The following is a 15,388-nucleotide window of genomic DNA, read 5'->3' on the forward strand; positions in this document are numbered from 1 at the left end:
AAGGGGAGCCAAGGGGGCCCACAGGAAGAGGCCTGGAGGGGCAGGCCTCTGGCTGGAGGGAGGGGTTCTGCCTTCCATTTCCCCGGGCCTCTGGGGCCTTTTACATAACCTAGGCCTGGCCAAGGAGAGCTGGATTTTCACAGTTAGGCTCAGGCTGCCAGAAGAATGAGAAAAATGGGCCTGAGGGAACACCTCCACCGCAAAGAATAGGAGTGAGGAAGGTAGGAGCCAGGGCTTGTGTGTGTGTGTGTGTGTGTGTGTGTGTGTGTGTGTGAGACAGAGAGAGAGAGAGGCAGACAGAGAGAGAGAGAGAGCACACGCGAGCGCTGGCTCTGCGAGCTCCTGGCCGGCCCTGGCAGAGCCCCCAGTGCCTGCCTTCCCCGAGGGCTTTAGAGCAGGGAGGCTCCCGCTGTACCCAGTCAGGCTGCCTCAGACGCCTGAGACTCACGTCCCACCAGGTCAGGGTCTCCAGAGGCACCTGCTGCTCTCCTTTCCTGTTCCCAGCAAGGCGGGGGAGCAGGGGCTCCTAGGCAGACCCAGGTCTTCCCAGCCTCCGAGTTGCTCGGTCCAGGGCTGAGGATGAAGTTGGAGGCTGGTCAGAGAGCAACCCTCGGCTACTGAGTGCCCACCGCGTGTCAGGCGCTGTGCTAGGCGCGTTGTCACCTTTAGTCCTCCCCTGTGGAAGGTAACTATTTGGAGCCCCATTTTAGAGACAAGGAAACGGAGACTCAGGGAGGCCACACAGCTGTCAAGGGAAGGTAAACCCAGCCACGGTGACTCAAGAGTCCTTGCTCTCTGTCCCCCTCCCCAGGCCCAGCCAACCCCCGTCTCACAGCTGGTGATGTCCTGACCAGACCCAGAGCCCCTGCCTGGTGTCGGGGGTACAGAAGGCAGGATGAGGCGAGGGAGATTGTGTGTGGAGGTGTAGCCCTGACACTGCAAAGTTTTCAGTTTTGCATTCACTCAGCAAGCGTTTTTTGAGCGCCTGTCATGCCCAGGCTCTGTTCTAAGCACAGAATTCTTGCCCTTGTGAAAGCTTTCAGTCGGGGAGCCAGACAAGGAAGTGTTTCAGGTAGTAATAAGTGAATGCCAGGAGGAAAAATAAAGCAAGGGGATGAGATAGAAAGGACAGTGGGTGGAGAGTGACCTTTCTCCAAAAGGTTGAGGTGAAGCCCTCTGAAACTGTGACACTGGCTGATGTGAGACAGCGAGAGGGCAAAGCCTGGGTGAGAGCGTTCCGGGCAGAGGGCAGAGCAAGTGCAAAGGCTCTGAGGCAGGACAGAGCTTGGCTTGCTGCCCTGCTCGCACTGGCCACCGCTTGGGAGTTGGCCACCATCCCCCATACGGCGCAGCTGGAACTCCTTCTGTTCTCAGCAATGTCATTGCAGTTCATCCCTGTTGCTCCGTGTGCTGCCCTTGCCGGGACTGATGGGACACCTCAGCCACTAGGCTGGCTGTGACAGACCCCCAGCTGTCTTCTTTCCCATGGTTGGCAGCTCGGGGAAATGCTTCTAGCGTCCACACTCTTCGCTGCCCACTCTAACCCCCGCTGACGACTCAGGCAACACGCTATTTCCAGATGGGCAAGGGTGACTATTTTATTTTTTAAAACTAGCTTTTATTGGTTTTTGTCTTATTGCGAAAGTGATATACGTTCATTATAGAAATCTGAGAAAACAGCTAGCAAAAGGAAGAGTATAAAAGAGCCACTAACTAATCCCATTACCCAGAAAGAACCACTGTTGGCACTTGGGTATCTCTAGAATTTTCCATGTGAGTATAAAATATATGTGAGTATTTTTAAAAAATATGACCTCACTGTTTATAGTGGTTTGCAACCACCATACTGTGAATATACATCTGCATCACTGAGTGCGCCTCTACCACATGGTTTTATGGCTCCATAATTGTCTATCATCTGGATAAGCCATGGTTTATTTAACCAGGCTTCTACTGATGGATTTTTAGGTAGTTCCCCCCTGCACGCCGCGCCCCTCCCCCCGCCACCCCCGCTTTTGTTTGAGCATCTTGTCCACAGGCCTTTTCCCCGGCCATTCTAGGAGGCTCTTTGAAGTGTCTAGAAAGTTCTTGAGGTATGAGGAAGGGTAAGATGCCTCTGGATGCCAGAGGTCGGGACAGGGGTCTGGGCAGGGCAGGTGGGTCCCTGCTTCCTTCTTGAGGTTAGGGACCCCTTAGGTCTCTCAGCCATCCCCAAGCTAAGCCTGAATCACTGAGAAGACTGAGGAGATAGGATTTAACTAAGGAAACTGTTTTCCCTAACGTTGTCCACAAACAGCGCTGCTTCTGCAGGAAGGAGACTCTGGCCCTCTAGCCTGCCAGCAATAGGCCTGGGGCGGGGAGTGGCGGGAGGGGTGTAGGGGAACTGAATCCTAGAGCAGGGAGGGGGATGGGAGCTCAGGATCTCCTGCCCCGAGGTGAAGGTCCTGAGAGTCTGCAGGCTGCTGGTGCTCTGGTGCATTGCGGGAAAGATGCAGGGTGGTGGTGGTGGGAAAGCTGAGGGCCCCCAGGGGAGCATAGGGGCGGTATGGATAAGTGAGGCTGTCTGAGCACCACTGATGGGGAAAACCCCTCTCACCTCCTCCATGAAGCTGCCTCTGGTTTCTCCACCAAGGCAGGCTCAGAGCCTTTGCTGTCATGGTTTGTGTCTCCCTTGGAGCCCTCACACCCCCTGCTCACCATCACAGCAGTTACTGGGGTCAGCCTGAACTTGACTCCCAGCTCTCAGGATTCACTCACCACCATCTGTGAGGCCTGGGGCAGTCCTGTTCCCCCCACCAAATGTGGACTCATCATACCCCCTTTAGAGAGTTCCTGTGAGGTCCAGAGGCCAGGAATGTAGAGTGTGGCACAGGACAGATGCTCAGTTTTTAAATATTTCTTTTACATTTTCTTCTCTCCCCTTAGGCTAAGTCTTTGAGGGGATATAAAATGTCTTCGCCATCTCTGTGCCTTCCCCCACTCCCAGTGGGTTTCCATATACATCAGGATGTACGCAATACTTCACTGGGGTATGGGAAGAAAATATTTACAGAATCATAGCTATCACCCTTGCCTAATATGTAATGTTCAGATTGATCCTGAGCTCCACTTATGCCATATGGCAGTTGGGCATGGCTTTTATGTCATGGGGTATTAGTAGCATCACCCTTGTTTATCGGTTTTTTTTTTTTTTTAAAGATTTATTTATTGATTGATTGATTGCTATGTTGGGTCTTCGTTTCTGTGCGAGGGCTTTCTCCATTTGCGGCAAGTGGGGGCCACTCTTCATCGCGGTGCGCGGGCCTCTCACTGTCACGGCCTCTCTTGTTGCGGAGCCCAGGCTCCAGACGCGCAGGCTCAGTAATTGTGGCTCACGGGCCTAGTCGCTCCGCGGCATGTGGGATCTTCCCAGACCAGGACTCGAACCCGTGTCCCCTGCATTGGCAGGCAGATTCTCAACCACTGCGCCACCAGGGAAGCCCTGTTTATCGGCTTTTGGTGTATTAGTTTTTGGTGCAAGCCTGGTTAAGAGAATTGACAGATTACATTATCTGGATTTAATTAAAGTAACCCTCACACAAAGGACACTGGGCTTAGAAAGATTCTTGCCATGTAAACACTCTGACTAAAGATAAGCTAACAAAGTAGACAGAAAAGAATAGCAGATTGAAGAGAAGCTAGCAATGCAAAGCAGAAATGCCAGACAGAGCCGATACACACATCTCCCAGCCCAGCAAGGGCTCACCTGACAAGTTCATTAGGAAGCAAAACAAACAAAGAAACGAACACAACCCCAAACCAACAAGGACTTAATCAGATCTGACAAGAAGTCAGTGACACAAACTGAGATATTGAGAGGACTAGTTGAAATTAGGACTGTACCCGTGAACCTTGTCCTAAACATAGAGTGAGCCTTGAGACATCGACTCATGGCAGTTGTACATGGATGTAATTTATGGAGAGATAAATAGCCATACATTGAGAGTGCGTGTTCAGATTTTTTAGTGATATCAAAGGGTTTGGAGAGCCCTGCCCCCCAGCCTCCAGCACCAGGCCTGGCACACAGCGGGGCTCAGGAAGCTTGTGTGGGGCTGCCCTGTGCTTTGTGTGTGTGTCTGTAGGAGGTTTTTATTGCTGTATAAGTGTTCTGTTCCCTCCCTCACCCAGAGCACTTTCCCCTCCTCCTCCTGCACCCCCATCACTTTTCCTCTCATTTTATACCCTCCTGCCAGTGGGTGCCCCTGCCTGACCCTCATTAACTCAAAGTGTAAAAACCATTTGTCTGCAACCCCCTTTCTCCCCTCCTCCCCACGCTGGGGCCTGGAGCCAGGCCCTTCTTTCCTCCCATGACTGTCTGAGCCCAGGCTGCTGTGGTTTTATGAGTTAGATCCGAATCTGCTAGGCCCCAGAGAACAGGCAGGACTCATTAGGGGATGGCCTCAGGGCGGCTCAGAAGACCTACAAAGAATGGACAATGCCTCTGGGGGAGCCCAGATCTGCCCCTCACTCCTCAGAAGGCTGCACAGGCTGTGCGCTGCACGCTGCTAAAGACCCCAGGCTTCAGGACAGTGATGTAGATGGCACTCCTCCTCCCCAGGGCTGGGTAGGACACGCGTGAAGGACACCCTCTTCAGCTCTCTCCTCTCCATCCTTGCCCCAGTCTCCAAGGCAGCTCCTGCCCCAAGGACCTCTGCCCCTAGCCTTCCCACCTGGAAGGAGTGACAGGGAAGAAGGAAGGGAAAATGGCCCTGGGATTAAACCAGATAATAAATGTCAAGTGGTTGGAACCCTACAGAAGTGTTTGCTGTGGTACGAAGGAGGTTTTTGAGGAATAGGGCCCGTGGCCTTTGAGTGGCGGCACTGAAGGTGCCGAGGATAGGGGACAGTCTGTAAATGGAGAGGGAACCAGCCCAGAGTGGGTGAGCCCTGCTCCTGGGGGCTGTGCGTGGCGTCTCTAGGCCTTGTTGTGGTCCCCCACCCCTGGAGGGGACCACATCCTTCTCTGGCTCAGTCTCGGGCAGGCTGCCCGAGGTGCTAATCACCTGCCTCCCTCAGGGTAGCCCAGCAGGGCGGGCAGAGGCGAGCCAAGCGGGGGTGTCCCTCCTCCACCCCCATGCTGGCAGTGGCCCTGGGGAACCCAGGAGTCAGAAGTGGATCCAGGGTTTGTGGCTGGGAGCCCAGCCTGGCCCGGCATAAAAAGGTGCTTGAATTTTCCTTGCTCGGGGGAGCCGCAAATTGTCCTGATGAGCGTGGTTGGGTTTATGTAGCGTAAACACGTCAGCACACAGTATCCACCTTGCAGGGCGGGCTGCTGGGGGCACCAGTGGGGACTAGCCAGCCTCACCCAGGAGCTGGGTGGGGGCCACCGAGGCAGTGTGCCAGGCTGGCACAGAGCCCCAAATTCCCCTGTCGGTGCTTTACTCACTGGCTTTGCAACCACTTCTCCCGGCTCCTTATTTAAAGAACAACCCACTTCCCACTCCCAACCGAGGGTGACTGAACAGGTCTGTCCCGTCAGGGTAAGTTAGCTGAAACCCTTGTTTTCTTCTTCTACCCTCCCAGCTTTGATGGCCCAGAGCATCTCCAGGGACCTGGGAGGAGGCAGGTGGTGGTCCTTAAGTAGGAGTGGGCATGGGGGTGGGGACCAGGCTCTGTCACATGGCAGGGAGGCTAGAGCCAAGATAGGAGGGCCACTTCCACACAGGCTCTCCTGTTACTGGGCCCGAGGCAGGCTTGACTGGTGCTGCTTGGTGGGCTGCCTGGGTGGTTCTCAGCTGCCCTGGGCTGCCCACCCCCCTCCCTACTCCCTCATGGCTGACCCAGTCCAGGCCCTCACTGGCCCTGGTGGTGGCTTTGGGACACACTCAAAGCCACCGCTGACCTGCCTCCCCACCTGCCAGGGTAAAAATAGATGTTTCCACCACGGCCACCTCCGCAGCCTCAACTTTCTCCCACTTGAGCTCCTGCCAGCGCTCGCTCAGCGGAGCACGAATCGCAGAGCTGAGCCTGGCCGCGGGCCCCGCGGAGGAGCCTGGCTACTGGTGAATGCCGCATTGTTCCCAGAGGTGACCCTGTGTGTCCCTCCTCTGGGCCTGGGGCCTGCCCTGCTCACCTCCAGGCCCCTTCCCCTTGTCTTTGGCTTTGTGCCCGTCTGGCCTCTCAGCTGCTTGCCCTTCACCTCGATGGACGAGAGGCATAGTCCCTCCCTTGCAGGGCCAGCTCCATGGGCAGGTGACCTGTGCCTGGGACCCCCTGCTGAGAAGGCCCCCAAGCTTGGTTTAGTGCTCTGCTCTCACTGCCTTGAAATTCTTAATCATTTTTTAAAAAGGGGCGCTACATCTTAATTTTGTACTGGGCCCCATGAATTATGTGGCCAGGCCTGTTCCATTAGGAGCCACAGTCTGATGAGGGCGCCACAGATCTGATGATGGGAGAGGCACATCCTCTCCTTTAGGGAGCCCATAGATTGGAGAAAGAGGCATGACAGCTCCAGGACACAAACCATCCGGGGACAGACACGGTCTTTGCCCCTTGTGAGCCCCCAGGCCGATGTGGGACTCACAATCCTTGCTTTCAGGGAGCCTCAGGTCGCCAGCCCCTGAGCATGCAAAGCTCCGAGATTAATGGAGAAGACACAGGCACCACCCTTAGAGAGCACGTATTCTGATGGGGGAGGCCGAGTCCTTTAGTGAGTGCCCAGTCAAATGGTAGAGACATAGCCCCTGTCCTTGGAGACCCTTAGAACCAATGGCAAAGACCAGAGAGACACGTGGGTGGCAGGGTTGCTCCCAGCTGAGACTCAAGGGCGTTCGGGTGGGTGTGGGAGAGTCTGACCGAGAGCAGGGCCTGGGGCCCCTGGGTGGGTCCTGATTCCCATGGGAGCTGTCGAGGGAGAAGAGCTTGGGACTGGCTGGGTCCCGGCAGGAGAGGAGCGGAGATGGAGAGGAAGGCAGTTGTGCTGGTCCTGCGGGGGTGTGGGCTGGCTTGTGGGGGGCTTGGGAGAACCCTTCTGAGGACTCCAGGGAGCACAGCAGAGGGTGGCAGCCCCAGAATATCATGAACACTGGTGTTTCTGCTGCGCAGCAGCCCATGGGCCAGGGTCCTCGTGCCGGGGGCTGATGGCAGAGTGCAGAGGAGGCTCGGAGCATGGCAAGCCCCAAAGGGCCAGAACCCCTCCTTGAGGCCCTGGGACCCACGGAATTTCCTGGGGGTGGGTAGGGGTAAGGGATGCTCACTGGGGCCTTATGGGGAGAGGAACACCAGTGACTGGCTGAGGGGTTACCTGCCTCCTGCCCGCAGTGAAAGTAAGTGGGAGGCAGTATCTGCCCTTGCCCTTCAGGGTCAAGGGACCACAAAACACAGGAGGGAGTTCCTTCCCCATGAAGGGAGGCTTCCTGGAGGAGGTGACCCACCAGAGGGGTTGGGTTTACAGGAGTTCTGAGAAAGCATCCTTTCGCCCACCACAGCACCACTCCTTTGCGGGGGCATATGTGCCCTCTCAAGACCCCTGGTTTAAATCGACCCCCAGGAGTCACCCAGAGGAGAGGCCTTCCTGAAAAGTGTTGGGCTCCCCTCGCCCTCTGAGGAGCTAGCATGCTCCCTGGGCCGAGGCACATGGCACAGGAGGTGAGCCCTGGAATCCGTCCCCCCACGTGGAGTCGGTGCTCTGCCCTGGAGACCCCCTCCCTGCATGGAGAGCCCGGCTGTGGGATGCTGACTTACCTCTTGCCTCCTACTTTGGCTTGGCAAGGGCACCCTGGGCCAGAGGCAGCCGGGCCTTGGGAAGCTTCTCACGGTGTTCTCAGCACACAGAATCCTGGGCGCCCTCTGCGTGGCCCTCTGGGGGCCATGGAAGTTGTTTGCCCCAGGGTATGAAGCTCAGAGTATGCAGTGTGGGCCCTGGGATCCAGGAGGACCCTCCCAGTGGGGTGACAAGTGGAGTCCTTCCACCAGGAATGTAGGAGGGAGTGGGCTGTTGAGGAGGAGAGAAGGGAGGATGGAGAGATGGTGGGGAGAGGGCCTTGGGGGACCAGGGCAAGGTCTGGGCGCGGATGTTTTTCCCTTTGCAAAATGACTGTGTCCAGCCAGGTGAGCTGGTAGGGGCCTCAGCTGTGGGGTCCACCCGGGCCTGCCCTCTCAGCAGACAGTGTCCCTTAACCAAGCACGGTGGGCACGGCCCCTGCCATGCTCAAGACCTGACTCTGCTGGGTGTGACGTGCAGCGAATGTTGGAGAGGGTGTTGGAAGAACTCAGTTCAGTCTACCTCTGGGGTAGGGCAAAACCCAGTGTCTCTCCTGTGAGTCTCCTTCACTGTTCACACAGAACACTTCACTTCTGACACTTCTAGTCACCAAATGTGTGGAGGTTTCCCCCACAGCAAGCAATTCTCTGCGACCCCATCTGGGTATCCTATAATTTAACTCCATTCTGACACTATCTACCTGGAGACAATGTCAGATCCCACAGGTTAAGGGCTCAGTCCCTCAAAACTGTTCCCATCCCACTTCTGATGCCAATTGCCAGTAGTAGATCCCCAGGTTAGCCACAACTTCTGTCCAGTTTGGCTACAAACTGGAGGTTCCCATGACCCCCTCATCGGATCAGGTTAATTTGCTAGGGCCGCTCACAGAACTCAGGGAAATATTTTCTTACATTGACTAGTTTATTAAAGGATGTGATAAAGGATACAGATGAACGGCCAGATGAAGCGATACTCAGGGTGAGGTCTGGGAGGGTCCCAAGCACAGGAGCTTCTCTCCCCGTGGAGCTGGGGTGTGTCATCCTCCCTGTACGTGGATGTGTTAGCCAACCTGGAAGCTCTCCGAACCCTGTACTATTGGGATTGCATGGAGGCTTCCTCGTGCAGGCATGATCAATTATTAACTCCATTGCCAGTCCCTCTTCCCTCTCTGGAAGATGAGAAGTGGGGCGGAAGATTCCAAGCCTCTGATCATGGTTTGGTCTTTCTGTTGACCAGCCCGGTTCAGGAGTCTTCCAGCAGCTCACTCAGAGTTTCCTCATTAGAACAAAAGGTGCTCCTGGTACTCTTATCACTTAAGAATTTATAAGGGTTTCAGGAGCTCTGTGCCAGGAACCGGGGGCAGAAACCAATATATATTTTCTATTATCTCACAGAGAGTGACCACCAAGATGCCTAGTTCTCAGGAGTCGTCATGTGCCCACAGTGGCCGAGTGGTGGGATATGTGTAGGGGCTGTTTTTTTTCAGGGGGTGGGGAACAGAGAAGAGCAACAGGGCAGCCTTCCTGTATCCTCTGTCCTCGTCTGACCCTTTGAATTTGCACTGATGGTCGGTCAGGCAGCAGGAGGGAATGCAGTCAGACACCAAGGAGAACTTCCGGATGGCACCAGGCATTGATACAACCTGCACCAATGAGCCGGGCACTTGGAGAGTTTCTCTTTCCTGGGAATCAAGGTTGAGGACCCAGCCTCAGTCCACACCTGAAGCTGGGTGGATCAAGCAGCAGCCTGCTTGGGGGCAGGAGTAGCCCTTCTTTCCGCACCCCCCCAGCTTGCCACCTGCAGAGCTCGGCTTAAACCCCTCCCAGAAGCGTCCCAACAGCTGTGTTTGCCTTCCTGTCCTCGCCAAGCAGTTCCTGTGCGCCTTTCAGCCCCAGCCCCTCAGATCCTACCATGTAAGGGAGACAGCATCACCCCCACTCCCAGCTCATCTAGTCCAACCCCCTGAGGCCAGAGACAGCAAGGAAGCTGCCCAAGCCTGCACAGCCAAGTAGGGGAGAGCAGAACACGGGGCTCCTTGCTCCGTGTCCCAGGCTGCCACTTTGTATGAGTGCCGTCCCGTCAATTGTTTATTCACTCAGTCAACGGGAATTTATTGAGTGTGTGCTGGGCACAGGAGCCTGTGCAAGGAGGGCAGACAAATGAGACTGATGTTGTCCTCGGTGAAGCGGACGCATGGCTCCGGGAGAGCAAGAGTCCCTGTGCCCTGAAGGGCGGCTTCTGCACCGGGGGGGGGGGGTGGGGGGCGGGCATCGGTCCTCCTGGAGGTGGGGCTCCCTCGGAGGCTTCAGGTGGAGACACTCCTGGCCCGGGGCTTGTGGGAGGTGGAGGATGGGGTGAGGCAGGAGCCGAGATGGAGGGCCAGGACGTCTGGGTTGCGGGGGACCCAGCATCCAACTCTCCTCTAGGTTTGCCCCCGACCATGACCGTGACCCTGTCCTCTGCTTGACCTGACCTCTCACCTCTGGACCGCAGCCTCCTCAGCCACCTCCTTCGCTGCCCCTTACGCCTCCCGAGGAAGTGTCCCCCTCTCCTCTCCAGGCTCCCACCTTCTCCTCCTGTCACCTCCACTCCAGAAAGAAGCCTTCACTTTCTCCACCTGCCTCTCCCCTCTCACCCCCCAGCATCTGTGGGGGAAATTGGGCCATTTGAAGAATAAAGGAGAAGGCAGGAGGGAGGAAACTGCAGTCTCAGGGCCCGGCCCACGGCCGGGGTGCAAACCTGTTCCTCGTTAACACCCTGAGTCAGGGACCAGAACGGAGGTGTCTCCTTGGCCTCCCGCAGGGCCGGGAGGTGAAAGGCATGCTGGGAGATGGGAGCTGGAGTTATTGGGAGCAGATGGGAAGGGATGGTAGCGGGGCAGGGACGTGGGGGAGGGAGGAGGTCAGCCTCGGGTGGGGTGGGGGTGGGATTATGTGTGGGAGGAAACCAGACAGACACTCACCCAGACCACTGGGGTCCTGAGCCAATTATCTGCAAGCATCTCCTCCACGGGAACTTCTTTGGTCCAGACTACAGGGAAATCCAGATTTGAGGTACACAGGGGCCTTCAGGAAGGGCAATGCCGGGAGCCATGTCTGTCTGGGTGTGTGTCCCAGCAGAAGCCCCAGTGTATGGACACTGGGGGTCCACGTCACCTGACTCTCTCCTGAACCCCTCTGGGGTCCGAGGATCCACGTCCAGGGCACCGGCAGTGGCGGGGTGAGGGGTGGGAGCATGTGTTGAGGCTGGACTGTGCCTAAGGAAGCTGGGGGCTGCTAGACCAGGAGCAGGAGGCTGGGCACGGGGCCCAGGGCCCCGGGGGAGTAATGACGTTGATTCAGTGGAGGCGGAGTTCTCAAGGGCGTTGTGGGCCAGTGACCAGCGTCCAGAGGGTTGACGGTGATGGGGGCAGTGATGCTGGTGACGGTGGTGCTGGCTGTAGTGCTGACGGTGACAATGTGATGGTGGCGATGGGGTAGTAATGGCGGAGGCTGATGTCCTCAGCGTGGCTCCACTCAGATGCCCGCTTTTATGGTATCCGGTTGGTGAAAATTCCCTGACTTTCTGTTTAGCGGGACCCTGCACTCTCATCTCCAGTCCTTGGAAACACCTTGGACTTAGCCGAGCTGAGCCCTGGTCTTCATCCCTAACCCACTCCGCAGTCCCCAGCCCTCGGCCCAGAGCTGATTCTCTGTGGAGAGGAGAGGGACTGTGGGGTTGGCGTCCCCAGCCACTTTAGAATCCAAATGATGTAGGTCCCGGAGGGAGAGGTGGGGCTGGGAAGGGTGGAGTCAGGGCTACAGTTGCGGACCCCCTTGGCCCCTGCTCCTCAGGCGCACCTCCCTCTTAGCCCAGGCCCAGGCAGGCCCGCGGTCTGCACTTCCTGCTTCATGTGGCTTGGGTCCAGATTCCTCCTCCAGTGTTTTAATTAGATCCCATGCTCATTAGCTGCCCAAATGCCTTCCAGACACGCTGCAGCTGCTCTGGCCCGCCCCACACCTGCCCATCCAGCTGGGCCTCCCCCACACCTGGAAGACATAGGGGCCTCCAGCCAGGGCCCTGAACCCCAGCCCCTCCCTGTGGCCTCGAACAGCTGGGACCAGGGGAGGAGAAGCAGACCCTTCAGCTGAGGGAGGGCGGGAGGCCATCGGAGGGGCCTCTGCGGGGAAGCCTGGGAGATGATTTGTGGCCACAGCGCAGGACACAAGGGGTAGGATGCCCCCGTCTGCAGTGGCCAGGGAAGCCTGGTCTCTGGTCCTCTGCTGCCTAACTGTGCCGAGGCCCTCCCCAACTGGGCCCCCTTGAGAGAGCTGATCAGTGCCCAGGGTGCTGCCATCTATATGAGTGTAGTGGCCAAGGAGGGTATGTGAGGGAGACAGATAGCTCAGAAAGGGGGTTTTGGGAAGCTGGACTTTGATTTCAGCAGGCTTTCTTACAGGATTTGCCAACCCCGATCGTCATTCAATGAGTGGCAGAAAGAGGGTCATATCCAAGGTCGTGGAAAATGGCCCAGGTTTGAACTCAGATTTGCCCCTAGCGGCAATCCCCCTTCCTGTTCTGCTGATTTGATTTGCACCAGCTCCAGGGGGGGTACCAGCCACAAAGAATCAAGTGAATTCATTTAACATTCATTTATATACACTTATGAGGAAGCACTGTTGTTAAGAACTTTGCAAATATTAACTCATTTAATCTCACAATAACCCTGTAAGATAGGAACTATTTTTTATCCCTGTTTAACAGAGCAGTTGAACAGCTTGTTCAAGTTCACCCTGGTTCCGATGGGAACAGGATTCTAATCCCTGTGACCTTATGTTCTCCGACCTCAGGCTCTGCTGCCTCTCTAGAATAAACTGTGAGTGGTGTTTCCTGGAGGACAGGGGTGGCCTACTTAAGGCTGCCCTCCAGTAACCAGTAGGTGCTGGAATTGCTGCCACCCCAGGGGAGATGGAAGATTCTGGCTGTGTGGCCAGGGAGCAGGCAAGTCCGTTCACGTCTTCCTGACTCAGTTTACGTCCCGTGAAATGGAAAAACCATCCTTAACTCGTAGCGCTGCCTTGAGCATTAAACAGAGAGTGGTAGAAACCACCCCCTCCCTCCCTGCCCTGCTGTGTCATAATTCTGATCCTGCCTTGGGGGATGAAAGTATCAGCTGCTGCTCAGCACTTCTGCTCCCAAACCCCCAACCCAACCCCTAGGATGATGGTTTTTTAAGATGTAGATCCCTTTCACTAAGTGAATGTATGAGGACCCCAATTTATCAAAGCGGAGCAGAGCTGGTTAAAGTTGGGTTTGGATGGGAGTGACGATGAGGGGGCAGATGCTGGGCTTCCCGGCCCCCAGTACTCCTCTGTCCCCCAAGACACTCTGAAGAGCCTTAGGAATCCCCAGACCTTGGAAGAGTTGTCCTAAAGGGGCCAACTGACCATCTTTTGGAGGGCCAGCTGGTACCCTGTTTGATGGCCTAGCCAGTTCCTCTGGAGCTTGCCTTAGGACTCTCTCCCTCCCCTCATGTGATGACAATTCTGGGCTGAATAAGCTGGTCTGGGAGGATGCATGGAAATGAGAGCATCGAGCCGGGCTTCACTTACACGTGGGGAGAGAAGAAGGGAAGCAGAGAGAGAACCTGCCTGCCCAGCAGCCATCCTGGCCGTGTGTGTGTGTGTGTGTGTGTGTGTGTGTTTAGTACCTTAACTAGTTTTTCCATCCACCTTCCACCCCTCATTGTCAGTTTCCTCAGCAGGAGTTTGGGAGGGGCTGGCTGCCAGGACCAGCTCTAAACGTCAAGACCTGGAAAATCCCACCAGCCCCCTGGAACCCTACATCCCCACCCCATTGGCAAGGTCATGGGGACAGGCATGGGGGGAGAATGATGAAGTTACTCCTTCTATGTTCCATCTCTGAAGAATTACTCTGCTGCTGGCCCGGACCCTGGGCCTCCCAGATCCAGGCTCCTCCTTGGCTGTCCCACACACCTGCACCAGCACAGACCTTGTCATGGCCCTGCTGCTCAAGAAACTACAGGGGCCCTCACTGCCCAGCTGGGCTGATAGTAGGTCCTCAGCCTAGTACTTAAGTTCCTGTCACCAACAGGTCTCTTCAGTTTCATCCCTGGTTACTTCAAACCTGACCACTCCATGCCCCCTTCTAGAATCAACCTTCTCTGGGAAACCTTCTTTGATCAACAACAATTTTTCTTCCCACCTAGTCTTGTGCTTAGGGAGAGAGCCCCCATTCATCATGAGTGGGAATATCGACCAGGCACATCAACTGCAGCCTCTGCACAGTGGGGTCTTGACTTCCGATTCAATCAGAGCTGGGTTTGAATTCTGTGTGCCCAGGTCTGCCCAGCTGTGTGATGCTGGGCCACTCACTTCATGCTCATGGACTTTAGTTTCTTAACCTCTAAAATGGGGATCATAGTTCATTTTCTGTCTACAGGAAACTCATAAGTCTCCTTGAAGATTAAGGGTATGAAAAGCACAACTTGAATCCTGCTTGCCTAAGGTGATTTCCATGGCGCCTTATAGGTGGGTGTATTGGTCTGCTCGGGCTGCCATCCAGAGTACCACAAACTGGGTGGCTGAAACAACTGAAATGTATTTTCTCACAGTTCTGGAGGCTAGAAGTCCAAGATCAAGATACTGTTAGAGTTGGCTTCTGGTGAGAGCTTTCTTCCTGGCCTGTAGGTGGCCACCTTCTCACTGGGTCCTCACATGGCCTTTCCTCTGTGCAAGCAGGTGGAGAGAAAGACAGAGCTTGTGTCTGCCTCTTCTTATAAGAACATCAGTCCTATGGGATTACAGTTCCATCCTTATGACCTCATTTAAACCTTCATTGTCTACTTAAAGGCCCTGTCTCCAAATACAGTCACATTGGGGGTTAGGGGAGTTACAACATATGAATTTTGTAGGGACACATTTCAGTCCATAACAATAGGTTAAAAAAAGTTTCAAGGTTGAGTAAGTTTGGAAACTTAAATGAGTTAAAACAAATTAAACAGGGTTCTTGACTGAAGGTCTTCTCACAGCCTTTCACTGTGAACTGGATGCTCTAAGGTGGGACTGTGTTTTCCAGACACATTTGACCTTGGAACTCATTTCTGGTTGATCTTGCCAAGCTAGGGTTTTCAGAAGCTCTATTTGGGATCCTCTGCCCTAATCAATTGCTGCATAACTTTTTCTAACTCGAGTACCTATGGGGAAGGTCAGCATTACTGTTCCAGCCAGAGAACAAACCAGACAGCTTTTCTTGGTTATTCTGCATCTCTGGTGAGTAATCCCAGTTTGTGACATTTTTGACCTTGCCTATTAGAGTGCTGAGTGAGGACCCCAAACCTACAAGTTTCTTTCTTTCTTCTTTTATTATTATTTTTTGAGGGGAGGCTCATACTGGCAGCTGAACATGCACGTGGCTCCCAGATCATAGCAGTTCAGCCTGGGTCCCTGGAGGGCAGCTCTTTGCCGTCATATGCCATCAGGACTTTGCAACATTTCAGTTGTAGCCTTGCCTGGAGGCTGAGTGATGGATAACCCTCAGTGGGATAGCCTTCATCTTCCCCCTTCACCTTGCATGCATGATCCCCCCAGCCCCTTAGCTGAAATGGGTGCTGTCTAGGAAGTTGTAGTCTGGAGCCTTTTACTCCCA

Source organism: Eschrichtius robustus, chromosome 15, assembly GCF_028021215.1.
Source record: "Eschrichtius robustus isolate mEscRob2 chromosome 15, mEscRob2.pri, whole genome shotgun sequence".
NCBI lineage: Eukaryota > Metazoa > Chordata > Mammalia > Artiodactyla > Eschrichtiidae > Eschrichtius > Eschrichtius robustus.